The following is a 15,729-nucleotide window of genomic DNA, read 5'->3' as shown; positions in this document are numbered from 1 at the left end:
ATTTTTCCAATAAGTCCTGGATGCAACACAGTTTAATATTTAGTATTTCAGTATTATATTTAGTATTTCTAAGAATTTATATCTCCTCTATGACTTTTCATGACTTTAGCTTTTAGCCCAAGGACTTATAATTCTGTGTCATAAAAGCTGATTGTGTGAGAGACTATTGAGGTGACACACTGTGTCAAACCCTCTACATTTAGAAAATTGCGTGGTGAATCTTTGTGAAAACCTAAGAACTACACCAGATGGTTTTAGACACAGGATAAAGAAGCTGCTATAGCACCTGTGCAAGAACCACCATCTGCATATGCTAAAGCATGCTGTTGCCTTGGTGCAGACACACAAAGTGCCAACACAACACTGTCATCTAGATTCAAATATAAACCACAACTTTTATATCGTACATTAAATACCACTGTGGTACCATGGCCAACAACAAAAACATGCCTGAAAGGTGTTACCACATTGACTCAGACTGATTTGTAGCAGCTTTTGTGTTGTCCATTTTTTGGTGCTGTTCAGTTCTATATTAGGGACTTCGAACTAGCTACACCAAGCAGCTTTCTTTATGTACAAGGCAAGAAAGAACTGTTTGATGCCGTTGCCACATTTTCATCTGTCTGTTGCACTGACCAAAGCATTTGATTGTCAAAATCCAGACTCTCTCGATTCCAATCCTCTCTTTTTCAAATACAGTTCTCTCCTTCTTATTTTCTTTGAAGCACGCTAGAAACACATCTCTGCCCTCCACAGTGAGGCAGCCCTCTCATAATGTGTGATATTTCTGCAATACTTTATTTTGGATTGTCCAGTGTTGGTAGTTAACTTGCTTTCAGATGAGAAAATAGACTCTCATGGCAACCCTAAAAAGTGAACTCAAAAATAACCAGAGCCAGGGTGCTCGTTCAGTGCAGGAATCTAGAATGCGTCCCATGTTAACACAAACTACCTATGACCTTCCTCTGCCCGTTTCACTGTGTGGAATGGGCAATCTGTAGATTGCATTTTACACCGTCATAAGACAATATCAAATTCAGTAGACCTTCTGCTGGCATGTTCACGTTTCAAAATCAATTGTGTCCGGTGTTACATCAAGCAGTCTGCACAACAAAAAAAATTTACTCCAACTTTTGTTTTAAAAGTTTATTCATATTTAAAATGAGTGAAGCATCAACTTAAGCCTAACTGAAGTTGATAAACCTTATAATTACCAAAGAAATGTGTTAAGCAATTGATAACTGTTTACTGTTATGACTTAAACAATTAAATTTAATTGATTTGTTGTGTGTATATTGGTGATGTCAAAAATATGAATTCGTTGATACATATCAATTATGAATGTTTGAAACTATTTTAGTGCGCGTTTTCCCCTGTATTAATAATAATAATGATCATACTAATGCATTTTATTTATAGGCCCCTCTCAAAGCACTCAAGGTCACCTTACGAGACACAGTAAAAAAAACAAAAAAAACAAAAAAAAAAAACAATGTATCAATCAAACGATTCTGTAATATACAATAAAAGTTAATAAAATAACTAGACAAACATTGTAATTATAAATATTAGGTGTAAAATCATCATTATAAAGGCAACATCTGGGCAGGTCACCATATGTGTGTGTCTCTGTTAAATCAGACCGAATATGCCATCTTGAAAAGGTGTGTTTTCAGACGGGATTTGAAAGTGCAAAGGGAGTACATTGATACAGTGGCGCCAGATGTGCTTACTCGCTCTCTCCTATCTTCCATAAAAAATTAAAATGGCATACCCTAAATCTCATTTTTTTCTCCATGGTATCGGAAGTGGTATTGAATATTGATATTTTTTTTTTCAGTGTTAGAATGTCCAGTATTGTGACAACACTAATGTATGAATAAACCTTGTTGTCAAAGTCCATAAGCGGTAAGGTTATTTAAAGTCATTCAAAGCCACTATAAACAAGCATATTTTAAGAGTGTAGAATTTAGTGACATCTAGCAGTAAGGTTTACCGACTGCAACCTGCTGAAACTTCGCTTGTGCCGAGCGTGAAGTTCGGGTCAGAATTCCTTCAGTGTTCATTGTTCAGGATGTTTTTACAGGGACGCAAATTATCCCCAGAGGTCTCTTCCTTATCCAAATAAATGGACCTGGTGATTAAAGTCAGTAAAATCACTGAGCAGTTTCACATAAAAAAAAAAAAAAGAAAAGGAAAAAAAGGGCTATTGTAGAAACATGGTGGTGGAACATGGTGGACTCTGCAGACAAAGAGCTGCTCCCTATGAAGATATAAATGGTGGATTCTAAGGAAATTAAAAGAAAAAACAAACAGATTCTTATTTTTGGGTAATTATACACTAAAGGAAACATATTTGTTATATCATATTCCATTTCTGCCAATATATACACCTAAATCCTATAAACAGGACCTTAAAATCTTGTGACTTGTTTGATTTTTCCTGTGGAATAGCCAAAGTTTTATGTCTTCCTCTGAAACTTGCAACATTAACAATTAAAAAGGCACTCTGCTCTTGTAGTCTCTTTAATCTTAGTCACAACAGAGAAACACACAACCCTCTCGCGGCCTCTATTTACAGGTAAACACAATACATTAACCACGCCCCACCCTCCAACCCCTCCGCCGGCCCTCACTCCCTCTCCTCCTTCTACTGTGTCCTATTCATCACAGGCACTGCACACAGTGGGGAAAGTACGATCATGCTGACCTTGAGGAAGTCTCGCTCATAAGAAGACTCACCCAGGCCAAGATCTAGGGTCTGTCAAGATGATTTCTTATTCTATTTAATGGAGGAAGTGCAATGCTTTATCACTCCCCAGGTTCATGGTTTATATAAGGCATAAGGGCCGACCCCTTTCGAAATGGTAAGCCGTTAAGTAAAAAACCCTGTACACAAAAAAGATGTCCTTAAGAGTCACAATGATTTAGGTGCAGGGGGAGGGGGTGTAATTTTATGTTAAATCGACACTCTTCTGAATAGTAAACTAAGAAACAGATGACAATGTCCCCCTATCTCCTCAATGACATTTCCACTAAGGCATTTGTTGGAAGATAAGCATGAATGGAGGCAGAGGGAAGTGTTTCTTTGTCCTTACGCTCTCATCTAAGACCACAGTTCAGAGTCACAGTTCAGATTGTTTTGCTACAACCAAAGTTTTTGATTGGTTTGAAATGGAAATGTCTGCTTCTCCTTCGCAGATTAATGTTAACCACAGGAGTTACATTACCACATGTCCCTGGGTGTATTGTTCCAATATCTGTCATTTCATGCCAAATCCACTAAATTTTGCTGCAGCCTGTCCCCGAGTGCATTAGCAAAATTTCACTTATGAAAAAGGAGATCCACCCATCTCCCCTCTCACATAAAACCTGTTTTAACTACAGCTAACATTATTTAACATTAACATTTCTGCAAACCATAAATATCTTACATTTACATGTTTCATATGTATCGTATGAACATTTCTATGGTAAAGTAGTATATGAGCTGACTTTGTCAACTGAGGTTGGAGGAGATGGTAGATGGCTTGGGGGTCATCCCTATGTTCCCCGGGTACTATATTCCCTGGGTCCTATGTTCTCCCCTATGTTCTGCAACCGAGGAACCCTTTCTGGAAAAAGGGTTCTATGTTGTCCCTATATTACGGGGGAACATAGGACCCAGGGAACATAGGTACGGTCCCGATGGCTTGTCCCTTAGGCGAGATGCCTGCCAAGCTACAGTACACTGCAGGTTACAGTTCAAGACCAACAAACATCAAAACCAGATGATTTTTAGTGAGTCATTACAGCATTTCCTGCAGCTATTTTTAAATTCACCAAATGTGGGTGTTTTTTTACCAACCCATCGATGTGTTTCCACTGGTGACAGTGCTACGAAAAGTGACTATTTTTTACCAAAGCATACTGGGATAGTGCCACAAAAAGCGGTTGTTTTTTACAGAGCCATTGCTGCGTTTTAGGCTGGGATTGTGCCATAAAAAGCGGTTGTTATTTTACCAAATCATGGTTGTGTTTTAGGTTGGGTTAGTGCCATGAAAAGCAGTTGTTTTTTTACCAAGCCATGGCTGCATTTTAGGCCGGGATAGTCCACAAAATCAGTTGTTTCTTACCAAGCCATGGCTGCATTTTCTGCCAGGAAGTGAGCCACAAAAAGCAGGTATTTTGGGAAAAAACATGGTCTTTTCCTAACCATAACTAAGTTAACCCCAGTGTTGTTGAACCAGGAAGTTTCAACATATCTGCTAACATACAAATGTGACATATCTGTGGTTTGCAGGAATATACACATATCTACTGGCGATTAAGTTTGCTATGCATAGCTCAAAAAGATTTGTTACATTTTAGCTTTTGTAAGAGTAAAATAAAGGTTATTGCACAAAACAAAGCTCAGTATGGCTGAATGAATCAGTAAAAAGAGCAAAGAAAATAAAGTACCATGGCATGTTTGAGAATCTTTAATGTAGCTGTGGTCACAGAGTGGAACCTCATCATATCAGCAGTAGGTAACATGACTGGCAGGCTAACTCCAGTATAAACTCAGAACAAGATAATAATAATATAAATCAGCAGGCGGATATTTCATGGGTAAGTGCAACTGAGTTTCACAGTTAGCTCCCATCCTCCCATATCAAACAGCTGCCTGCTGCTGTGCTAGCTCAGCCTCTGTTCTACTCCAGTAAGTTATGATGTAATTTTCCTCTCTGCCATGATAACGATTAGAGGAAGAGATACCAGAAGGAGCGACTTCCATGGGTAAATATTTTAAATTAAACTTCAGCAAGCCATTCCATGGGCACAGACTTAGAATTACAACTCAGATATTGTAAATCATACGCCGCAGTTTCCCTAATGTGTATATTGTTTTTGTTCTGTCAGTTTGTAGTCCCAACTGTAGTTTTGTGGAGTTCCCTTTCCTCTTAAAATGTCTTTTTAAAATAAGTTCCCCTCTACAGTGTGCACCACAGTATTCAAGACTGAAATGATACATGAATTTGGGGTAAGATACTGTGATAGGATTACTGAACAGATGGGAAATAGACTAAAACATTCATACCGCACTGGGTGCATTTAAAGTAGTCTATATGCTGGGGAGGGTAACTTGCTCAAGTGTGTTAGGCAAAATGTGAAATGTTATACTTTGTGAGAGGTACTTCACAGGAAGGTGGTATCTGCTTCACTGGGAAATGATGTGATTTAAGGAGCACATTTTCTTTTAATGAAATGAAGATGAGTTTTGACGTGGATGAATAAAAGTGAAAATTTTATGTGGCATACAGTATAGGGCAGAATTAATTGCAGAGGCTTCTTGAAAAGAGGGAAAGGGAAACGCTGTTGCTACATATACCATCTTGAGATATCTTACACATTTGCAACACAGCCATTGCTTATGATTTCAGATGCTGAAGATCACATACTTTAAAGAAGCATATGTAGAGTATTAATTAGATGTTACACTGTGGTGTCAATGTTGGGTTTTATGGAAATAATGACCTGGCATTTTACTTGTGGTGTGTTATGTGGTCAACTAAATGCAGTGTCCAAAACACTAAAAACAATTTGGATTGTTCATTATTATTATTATTACTGAAGACAATATTTAAGCAAAAAAATAAAAAAATTTAAAAACCTATGTGTGTAAATATATATCTATCTATATATATATATATATATATATATATATATATATATAGATAGATAGATAGATAGATAGATAGATATATACATATATACATATATATACTGGTTCCAGGTTTTCAAATATGAGAGTTTGCTGATTCTCACTTGGCCTGTCATGATAATTACATTATCGACTTATTAGTATGTAACATAGTATGACATAAGGACATGACCTTGATCATTTTGCTGCACTCTATACTGCCTGTTGTGTTTACATGCATGTTTGTTTTTCACCCCCGCCTACTTACAGGAGTCCAAAGAAGAATGAAACACTTCAAAGACGACACAGTGTAGCTCACCGGTAGCCTGCAGCTGCACTTCTGTAGTGGAGGAGGCATAGTCCTGATAGTCGTAACCTGGCCAACCTCTGGCAATAAGCTAAAAAGTCTGTGGTTTGCAGCGAAATGCCCAGCTCCCAGGCCGTTCACCCTGGGGAGCCAACTGCAGCGCACCTGCCGCATTATGGAGGTAACTGGTGTTCCTGGTGCTTTACTAAGCTTGTCTATTAATCACAAGAGGCATCGCTTGGTTTTGTCTTTGCTGTCAGAATTTTGGTCTCAAGTCTCAACTAAGAATACTGGCCCTTTCCAAAAAAAAGGACCATACCTTTACTAGTACTTTCTTGTGTATTTCAACAGGTGTTAAGTCACTTTTTTTCTTCAATAAAAAAAAGTTAAATAGTTTTTGTCATATTCCAAGTCAAGAGTTAAACATTAATTGCTCGTTGAAAGGGTGTTCTTGCATTGGTACGCTATTATGTTATTATAAAAGTGTCAAAAAATTGTCTCAAAATAACAATTATTTTGTTTATCACAATTATTTCTGGGAAAAAAAATCATCCAACAAAAGCAGTTACCCTGACAGGCCTAATTCTCACTTTTTTTTTTTAAAATAACTCATTGTAAATATGAGTAACTGGGTTTGGGGCTGTTTGTTGGTCAAAACTAGTGATGAGAAGATGCCACCTTGGCCTCTTGAGGCTAAAAGGATAATTTAATAATTGAAATAATGTGTATTTACAGCCCAGATGCTAAAATTCATGAATAATACTGCACCTGAGCGGTCATCTTATCATAACAAAAGGAAAGCTGACAGATTGCCACTGCACAAATGATACTGTGCTTTTTTTTCAGCCCAAGTCAAGTGAGAATAAACATGTATGAATTTTATTAATGCCTCAGAGCCATTATCTTTTTAAAAAAGGTATGCTGATAGCCTCTGAGTCATCTGCAAGATTTAATCAATTCACCAGAATGGTGTATTTCATATCTATTTCTACCTCACACTTTTCTGCAGGAGTGCTACAGCGCTGCTCAGTCCTTATAATGAAAGGCCCCCTAGCACCCTCTCTAGAAATCATTACAATCTCCTTCTACCTCTAGGGTCAGTAAACTAATAGTCATTCACCTGTGTGACAGGAAATCTTTCCCAAGTTGCCATTGGGGGCCTGTGAGGTTGTGTTTAAGGTTATCGAGTCGAGGCCAGCCAGAGATGACTGTTTATTGTTTGGATGGATCCCGGTGATTAAATGTGTCAGATAGATGGCATTTCATCAGAAAAGCAAAGGATGGGCATTACATATATAACCTGCTAATTGCCTGTCTTTCTATATTGGCAAGCAATGAAAACCAGTCATTCAGTGCTTGCCAAATATGGAGACACAACAAAGAACAACTTTATGAATAGTACAGTAAATGCATTGGCAGAGATACCCTCCATCATCCACTTGTGTTTGTGCCTGTGCATGGCCTCCAGTGATTTTTACGACCACCACCGTCCCTGCCCACTGTTGGCTCAGAATCTGTTGTGGATTTCTCAAAGGGATGGCGCACATGTACTCAAAGGCACAAAGGCTCCAGGGTCTCTTTGGGCTATTTTAAGGCATTTCTCTGCAGTTTTTTTTTTTAGAAAACATGTATGAAAGAAAGTCCTTAAATAAAGTATTCTGACAAAAAGAGACAATGTACTGACCTCGCTTTGGAATTCTTCAAAATAACTTCAAAGGAAATGGTTGTGCATGGCAAAGCATTCAAGTGGAATTGTTAAAAAAAGGCAAGAAAAGCAGCTTAATACTATCAATGAAGGTTCAAATAACTATTGTCATTTTCCTTGACCTCTCCAGCTATGGCCACACTGAGATAGGGCCACAGCAGTGCTCAGATATGAGTAATAATCAATGTTCAAACTCTGCACAGTCGCCTCACCTTTTATCTCCCCTAGCACACCGTACTGAGCTCACTGTTTCGAATGATCATAGGGCAAAACAGTTGTGTCCTCGATATAAAATGGTATCTTCAGGTAACCGCATCCTTCCTACTTCTATTTTCACCACTACTTCAAACAACACGCCTATACCACAGGGAAGAGTGTATTTGTTTGCTTTCCAGAAAAAGCCTCAGCATCAGTAGGCTGCAGAAACTGTGAGGTTTTACCTCTGCAGAGCATTTCTACCACAGACAGGGAGAAACAGCATGTCCAAAAAGCTGACAAACGAACAGAGACAAATCCATATAAATAATTGCTAAGTGGAGTGAAGAGGAGTCGCCCATCATTCAGAGCAGAAGCCTGCACAATATCTCCTGGAGATTGAGAGTCATCCATCACTGTAAGACTTTAATTTGAGATGTTTAGGACTCTTGCTGATGATTGTCTGAGTGCCGGGGAGAGCCCTGTCTTAGAGGGCTGCAGGGGTCTTGGCAGAGTGCAGCTCGCCATGGGAGAAATTGCTGCCTGACACAAAGCACGTTCATACAAGAACAATAGTTTCATCTGAGATTGGCCCTGAGACTGCAGACAGAACAACCAAATCCACTTTCTGATTAGCATTCAGATGCTTTAAACTGTGCAAGCAAGTTTCTGACAGTTAGCTTATTACATCTTATGGTGCTCCAGAAGTGCACACAGACAGACACACTTTTATGGTCAAACACACACGCACAGGCTCACACACATAGATCCACATACGCACACTCGGACACACCTGATTTAGTGCGGAATGATGTTAAAATGAGTCCATTGAGTGGGGGCGGAGATTGAAGAGCCCAAGGTAAAGAGAGTCTGGAGACTCCAAATAATCTCAAGTATTGATTCTATTTAAGCCCAAGGCTCTTGATGGACACTTACTTCAAAATGCGGTGATAGGTGGCATATCCGGATGACTGATCGCCAAAGTTCTGCTTACGCTAAAGGCTGCAGACCGTCCATAAATAACAGCTCACCCTAATCAAACAGTGCAGCGGATGCAAAGATATGATGACAGCTTAGTGGACATGTGCTTTAATTTACCACAGAGCACTCAGTCCTTCCATTAGATTTACATGGACACAGTCAGAGCAGAGACAGGCATACAGAGACTTTACATTCATCCTGACATGTGGTCTTGCTGTGGCAGATGCTTATCTGTCAGGCCACGAAGGTAACTGACAACAGTTTGCTTTGGCCATCTGAGGTTCCTTCTAGTCCTGCATGAGCATTTATATCACAAAAATGAACCAATATATGATGGTTTCCCATGCACCGTCACTTAATACAAAATGATGTGTGAGCTCATATGAAATAAAAAAAGAAACATTGTTGGCCGTTGTATCAAACTGGTCATAAGTCTTTCTGTTTCAAGGTGTGTTAAGTTAAATTAATCATAAAATTGCAGAATGATTAAACAATTAATCGAAATATTACTGAAATCACAATATCAGCAGGTGCATTATGACGTAGGTGCCGAGGTTTCCAGTCGCCTCTCTGTCAGCTTTGCTAAATTTCTTGCTTAATTTAGGCTCTTCTCTATTTTGCAAGTCTTGTTGGTGCTTTTTGATGTTGAGTTTAGACATCGGTGTTGTGTAGGTGCAAGTCACTCATTGGGATGAGGAAATCAACTCACCAGTCTGTAAACTGTCCTTCTGCCATCTTCTAGTAAGCTAGCTGCTAGCTAAGCAGATTGAGGTTTTGAAATATAAGTATCAGTAAATATTGAGGAAAGATGGACAAGTTGGCACCAGCTGAGCTAGCATCCTGCTACCAATTGTATGGGCATTGGGGAAATAAACTGGACGACCTCCATCCGGCATCAGTTTCTAAGAGGATATCAGGAACTGTAATATCCTTTGATTCACAGAAACTCGTCTAAATCCTGGACAGCACCGATAAACTTGTGGGCTTTTTTCTAAATGCAGAGGCGTATGCTTTATGGTGAATAAGGACCGGTGTGTCAGTGGGAAATTGAGGTGCTGTCCTGGTCCTGCTGTGATCACTGCTATACACTGTTCAGAGGTGGCTGCAGTTCTGCACTGCCTGGAGACGCAGCTATGTGGTTGTCTTGTTGGGGTCAGGGTGTGTGTACAGTTTAATCATTCCACAACTAGAAACCATGGATTACCAGAACCATCCGGAAACATGCACACTTATAAAGCAGCAGCCAACAATGTAAGAAAATTACAGTGCACAAGTTAGAGGAGCTGATGGGATCACGTTTCACTAGAGTTGTTCTTGCATAATTCCACATGACAAATGCAATATCCAAATCACAGGAGCTGCAATTTGTTGACAAAGGTAAAGTGTACCACGACATTCCATTGAAAGTGAAGCACTGTAATGCTACAGAGATGCCCCAGCCTATGAATCATACACCAGGCGTAAGGGAACATGCTTTTTTTGCTACAGACCCCCGCAATAATCACATCTTTTTTTTCTATTTTCAGTAAAAGTAAAATGCAAATATTACCATTCCCACAAAAACTGCGACTCATATCTCAACTGCGCTATCTGTCAAAATAATTGCAACATGATTTTCTTTTTGCATATCGTGCAGCCCTAATTAAACGTGTTGATAGAGAAACATCATGTCATCGGCCAACAAGAACTGGGAATTGATTAAGTCTGTGTAAAGTGCATGAAGTGTTATATTGTGAAGCAAGGTGAAGGTACAAATATAGGATGCTGTTTTGTTATTATTTATTTCAAGTTTTATCTTTCACCAAAAGTGATAAACATTTCTTAGTAAGCCGTTAGCAGATGATAGAAAGCTGACATTTTATTATCATAAACACTTCGTCATCAGGTTAACTATGTAACGAAAAACATTTTCCTCCTTCACTTCGTCACTGAATTTTTCGTCACAATATGCACCTGAGACTGGCAGTGCCACTATCATCAGTTAATATACCACTAGTATATTGCATGTCTCTTCATTTATCCCCTCTAATGCAGTTATAATACCTGAGTGGTTGGTGGCTGCATGCCCTGAATGCTCATTTTCTGCACAGTAGCCTCTGTGTACTCAAAGGGTCCAGCTCCTCTTTTTCCTCTGGAAGTGGACTCCTTGGAGCGTAATTTGATTATTCCAAAGCAGGTGTTTTCAGCTGAATGCTGATAAGAAGACTCGCTGCCTCCGACACTAAAGTGAGTTACATTAGATGTGCTTAAAGTATTGGAAGGCGAGAGCTTATTTTTTATCTAATCTGTAAGTGAAGATGGGATTGACTTTGAAAACCTGTGCTAGAATTCTTAAGACGTCCCTTCAGCCAGACTGAAATAATGTTACACACACACTGAGAATTGTAAGTGAGTAATCTCCACTATTGCTGGTGTGATAATAGCAATGCACATTTGCTCAAAAGTCTTTAAAGTGACGATAGTCGTTGGATCATGTCTGTCTCTGTCCATGTGGCTGCCAGTTGCTCAGAGCCTAGGTGCAGTTGGTGCAGCACAGCACTCGAGATAACTGTGCCTTGGAAGATTTGAAGAGATGCAAAGTTGATGGTATAACACCTTCCAGTGGGATTGCTGATGTAACAATCAAATATGTAAGTTCACAGCAGATGTGGCTCAGCGTCGCCCCGGGGTACATTTCTATATTTTGTGTCCTTATATTTCCTCTCTGGCTCATCCGAATAAGCATCTGCTGCTGCTGCGGAATGGGGGCAAGGTTGCATCTGTGATCCTGTGTTTCTCGGCAAACCAGATTCTGTCAAGCCTCTTTGATATCCTCTCAGATTGTTCTTTTTAATCCCTTACCACACCAGTAGAATGGTCTCACCCACTAATATTGCTGATATACGTTGTATACAAACAGAGGGATTAATCTCAAGCCTGTGATTGAGCCATCAGACCCAGTGTGCGCTTACTCTCAGCTGAGGCAGTGTTAATAGCACTGCACTGAACACTATTTGTCACATTTAAACTGAACACATATGGTTGTCCTTGAGGCTTTCATGTCCATGTGGCATAGTCTAATAATTCATCTAAGTCACATTTTCATTTTAATCAGTGAGATGAAATGTGGTTAAAAAAAGATTTGTAGTTTGGTGGCTTATTTACGCACAGCTTAGATCAACTTGCCAAAACCACTTGACATGCCATGGTGTGATAATCAGCGTTGAACACTCTCCAACACAGCCACATAGCCTTTCATATGCAAATGAACTAAAATAACTCAGACCTACAAATGGGGTCAGCACATTCGGAGTAAAGTGTTGCCTGACATGTGAACCGATCTGCTTTAATTGACACTCTCGGGCTTCTAATTTCATTCTACAAGCCAAGACACAAGAGACACACAAGTAGCCAAAGTATCTTGAGCAGCGGTCTTGTTTCTCCCAACTCCTTTTGGTTGAAACGTTGTCAAGGGCACAGCTGAGCCACATTTCATGTGACTTAACCAGATGTTCGAAAGAAGTGTCTCAACTGTGTTTGCAGAGGGAACAATTGCAACAGCATCATTCAATTAAGAACCTTCTGTTGTGTGCAGCTCTGTCAACAAGCTATAAAATGCACACAACCAGGTGGAGTTGTCAGAAATCAGTTTCATTTCTACGAAGGTGAGAGGCAGGGTGAATGTGAAATGCCTCCAGGCAGAGAGAGAAGACACACTTACCTTGAGTGGGACACTTTAGAGCAGAGACGCAACCAGTTTAATCCAAATAATCACTGAATCAAACTGTCCTCCCACCTCTTTGCCAGAGCAGACTCTCTCCTTTGCTGCTTTTTACTCCTCTTTCAATTCCCTCTCTCACCCTGCTCTCCTCTTTGGTGCCTTTCTTTCATTATCCCGCTCTCTTGTGTACAGTTGGAGCCCACGCTGACACAGACCGGATGCTTCTGAGTGTATGCGCGGCGTGAGTAACAGAGACAAAACAGCTTCGGAATAGCCGGAGTATACACGGGGAGCAAAGTGGAGCGCGTCCGTGCGGTTACAGGATGACGACTGAGCGAGAGCGAGTGAGTGAGCGAGCGGTGAAGTGAGAGAAAGACGCTTGTGTGCGCGCGTGCATCAGAGAGTGAGAGAGGAAGTGTGTGTGAAGGAGAGAGAGAGAGAGAGAGAGAGAGTGGGGAAGAGGGGAATGTGAGAGGGTTTGTGAGCGCTGCTGGCTCAGTGGCGAGCGACAGTCGTGATTGCACTGGCGTAAGGCAGTAGCGCAACCCCCCCCCACCACCACCCTCCTCTCTTGTCAGGTCCCCTGAGCACTGGGGGATCTTCATCATCAAGGAGATTAGAGCCAACTAGCAAGCACCCCACCCCCCCCACCCCCCCCAATGGCACACAGAGTCAGAGTCAGTGGTGTGTGCTGTGGTCACCGGGGATATTCTAATCGGAGAGACACTTTGAGATGCCTCTTTTGTCCACAGCTCATGTGCTCGCAGACCCTTTAAAGGTCCCAGATGAAATTAAGGAACTTCTCGCTCCTTTCAGTCAGAAGTGACTTAATTAATCTTTTCCTGAAAAGGATGAGGGATATTTATTTTTTTATTTTTCCTTTGATATATCCAGTAATGTCCTGCGGAGGGTTTGGAGAGCTGGACGCTGGAGTGAAAGGTGGGGGTCCGTTGTTCTTGCCTGACAGCTGAGCCACAAATGGCAAGGGGTCCTAATGTAAATAAACTTCCTGTTGACTCGCAAGCCAAATCACATGCGTTACCGTCACACTGCAATAGGCAACTGGCAATTACTGCTTTATGCTAATACAGTTTAAAATAAAATGTTTTGCTTGGCCACTGTTTATGCAAATTGGTTCTTCATTTAGATACCCAGTGGCAGCCCTCCTGGCAGATGAACACAGGGGATGCCGTCCTTAGACAAATAAAAAAAATGAATCTGCTGCTTTTGGGGCCCAATTTTATTTGGTTTTTTGTTTGTCCTTAAAGGGAGGCCACAAGGCATGTCATTTACACAGTAAATGTATATTGAAGGAGCAGAGAAACCCATTTTAGTTTCAGCTTGACTTAAACTGTAGTGCAGTAGTGGGGAGATGGTGTATGAGTGCATTCAGTAACCTTGCACACGGCAAATTTGCACATCTCGTTCTCCCACTTGACCTTAATACATTCTTGAAACCTAAAACTAATTCAGGTTTGCACACTTGTTTCATTTATATATACTGAGAGTATGTTATCCTTTATATATATTTTCATTTGAGTTTTTTGGTATATAGCATTTTAGTATTTCTATTTCAGTATATTAATAGTCTACTATAGTATTTGTATTATCTTGTATAATCTATTGATGTAGATCTTATTCTTACTGAATGTGCTATGGTTTATTTTTCTATTGAGACTGACTTTTCTCCTCTAGTGTGATATGTGAATCGCACATATCACATTTTTATTGCTCCCATGCAATGCCTTAATAACCTGCTGTAATGAAAGAATTTCCCAACTTGATATCAATTTAGTAAATCCATCTATTGATCTATCTATCTAAAATGCATTTTAATGTTCTATGTGAGCACATTTCATAAGCATTTTTGTGCAGGAGGAACTTTTTCATAGTTCCGCACTGTAGGAAGTAGGAACTAGGGCCCTGTTTAGACGACAACAGTTTCTCGAAACGGAAAAGCCTGTCCTTTGTGTTTTAAAAACGTCCGTGTTTATATGAAACGATCCCCGTTCACACAGAGCCACAAAATCTACTGGAAACGCTGTTGTATGCACACCAGGCCAATGGGTGGCAGTGTAAATTTGAAAAGAGCGTGACGTTTTTAGCTCTCATTTCAAAGTAGGTACTCTTCCAGCACAAAAGGAACCATAAGTGATGCAACTGTACATCCAGTCTTTACTGAGCATGTGCTGGTGGAACTACAACGCCAAGAGACATTGCTATATCAACTGCTAGCAGGCTTACAGTCACTTCAGTGTTGCTATTGGGAGTGCGAATGCAAACACAAAAAGTCCTTGAAGGTATGAAGTTGTCAGGGGAGTTCCCTAGTAAGCCCTCTCAGGGAGTCCCCACAACAGTTTGGTACGAAAATGTCTTATGGTGATCACATGTTGACATCTGTAAGGGATAGTGGTTCCCAACTGGTCCAGCCACAGGGTCCAGATTTCTCCATAGTCATAAGTTCAAGGTTCACGGATTTTAATATATTCAACCTCAGGCTTGGGTTTGACCATGTCTTAGGTCCTGTTTATACGACAACGATTTCAACTGAAAATGGTAAAATTTAGTTGTGTTTTGGCCGATCGTTTACACGACAGCGGCGTTTTGGGTGCCTGAAAACTCAACGTTTTGAAAACGGGTTCCAGGGTGCGACTTTTCACACATGCGCATTACGGTTCCAGTCACTGGGCATGCGCAAGAAAGTCGACCATACGAACAACAATGCCGAGCTCTGTTTGTGCTGCTCACCCTGTTGAATTTATCAACACTCCGCCATCATAGCGTAGATTTACTGTAGCAACTCCACCTCGTCATCTGTCCAGACAAACGTTTGTGCGGTTGCCATTTTGTTTGTTTATACATCGCCGCTCTGTAGAAGGATGCATAAGCGCCACACCGCCAACTACTGGCCTGGCAGGTATACTGCAGCGTTTTTGGTCATTTTTGCGGATCCGTGTGTACGGCAATCGTTATCAAAACGTTGTCGTCTAAACGCTGAACTTTTTTCAAAACGAAAATGAGAAACGATTCTGTTTTCAGTGGATCATTTTCGTGTAAACATGGCCTTAAGTTAATTTGCTGTCTCTGTTAAATAGCTGTTTGTTATTCACTCACTCTACAGCAGGAAATTGTTTTTTAAAATAAAAGCTCTGTGCTGGAAATTCACTGTACTTAAAGTG

The 15,729-nt window shown here is 40.4% G+C and overlaps 1 protein-coding gene across 1 annotated transcript in view; it reads right to left on the bottom strand.

The window, feature by feature from the left end:
* LOC125882063 (cadherin-12-like) overlaps window positions 1–12,914 on the bottom strand; it is a 146,623-nt gene extending 133,709 nt beyond the window's left edge. The window contains exon 1 of the mRNA XM_049565700.1: window positions 12,551–12,914. The gene's annotated coding sequence lies outside the window, so the exon portion shown is untranslated. The remainder of the gene's footprint in view (window positions 1–12,550) is intronic.
* Between the last annotated feature and the right edge of the window lie 2,815 nt (window positions 12,915–15,729).

Source organism: Epinephelus fuscoguttatus, linkage group LG21 (assembly GCF_011397635.1).
Source record: "Epinephelus fuscoguttatus linkage group LG21, E.fuscoguttatus.final_Chr_v1".
Taxonomy (NCBI): domain Eukaryota; kingdom Metazoa; phylum Chordata; class Actinopteri; order Perciformes; family Serranidae; genus Epinephelus; species Epinephelus fuscoguttatus.
Note: the sequence above shows the minus strand (reverse complement) of the source record. Positions and strands in the feature narration are given on the sequence as shown.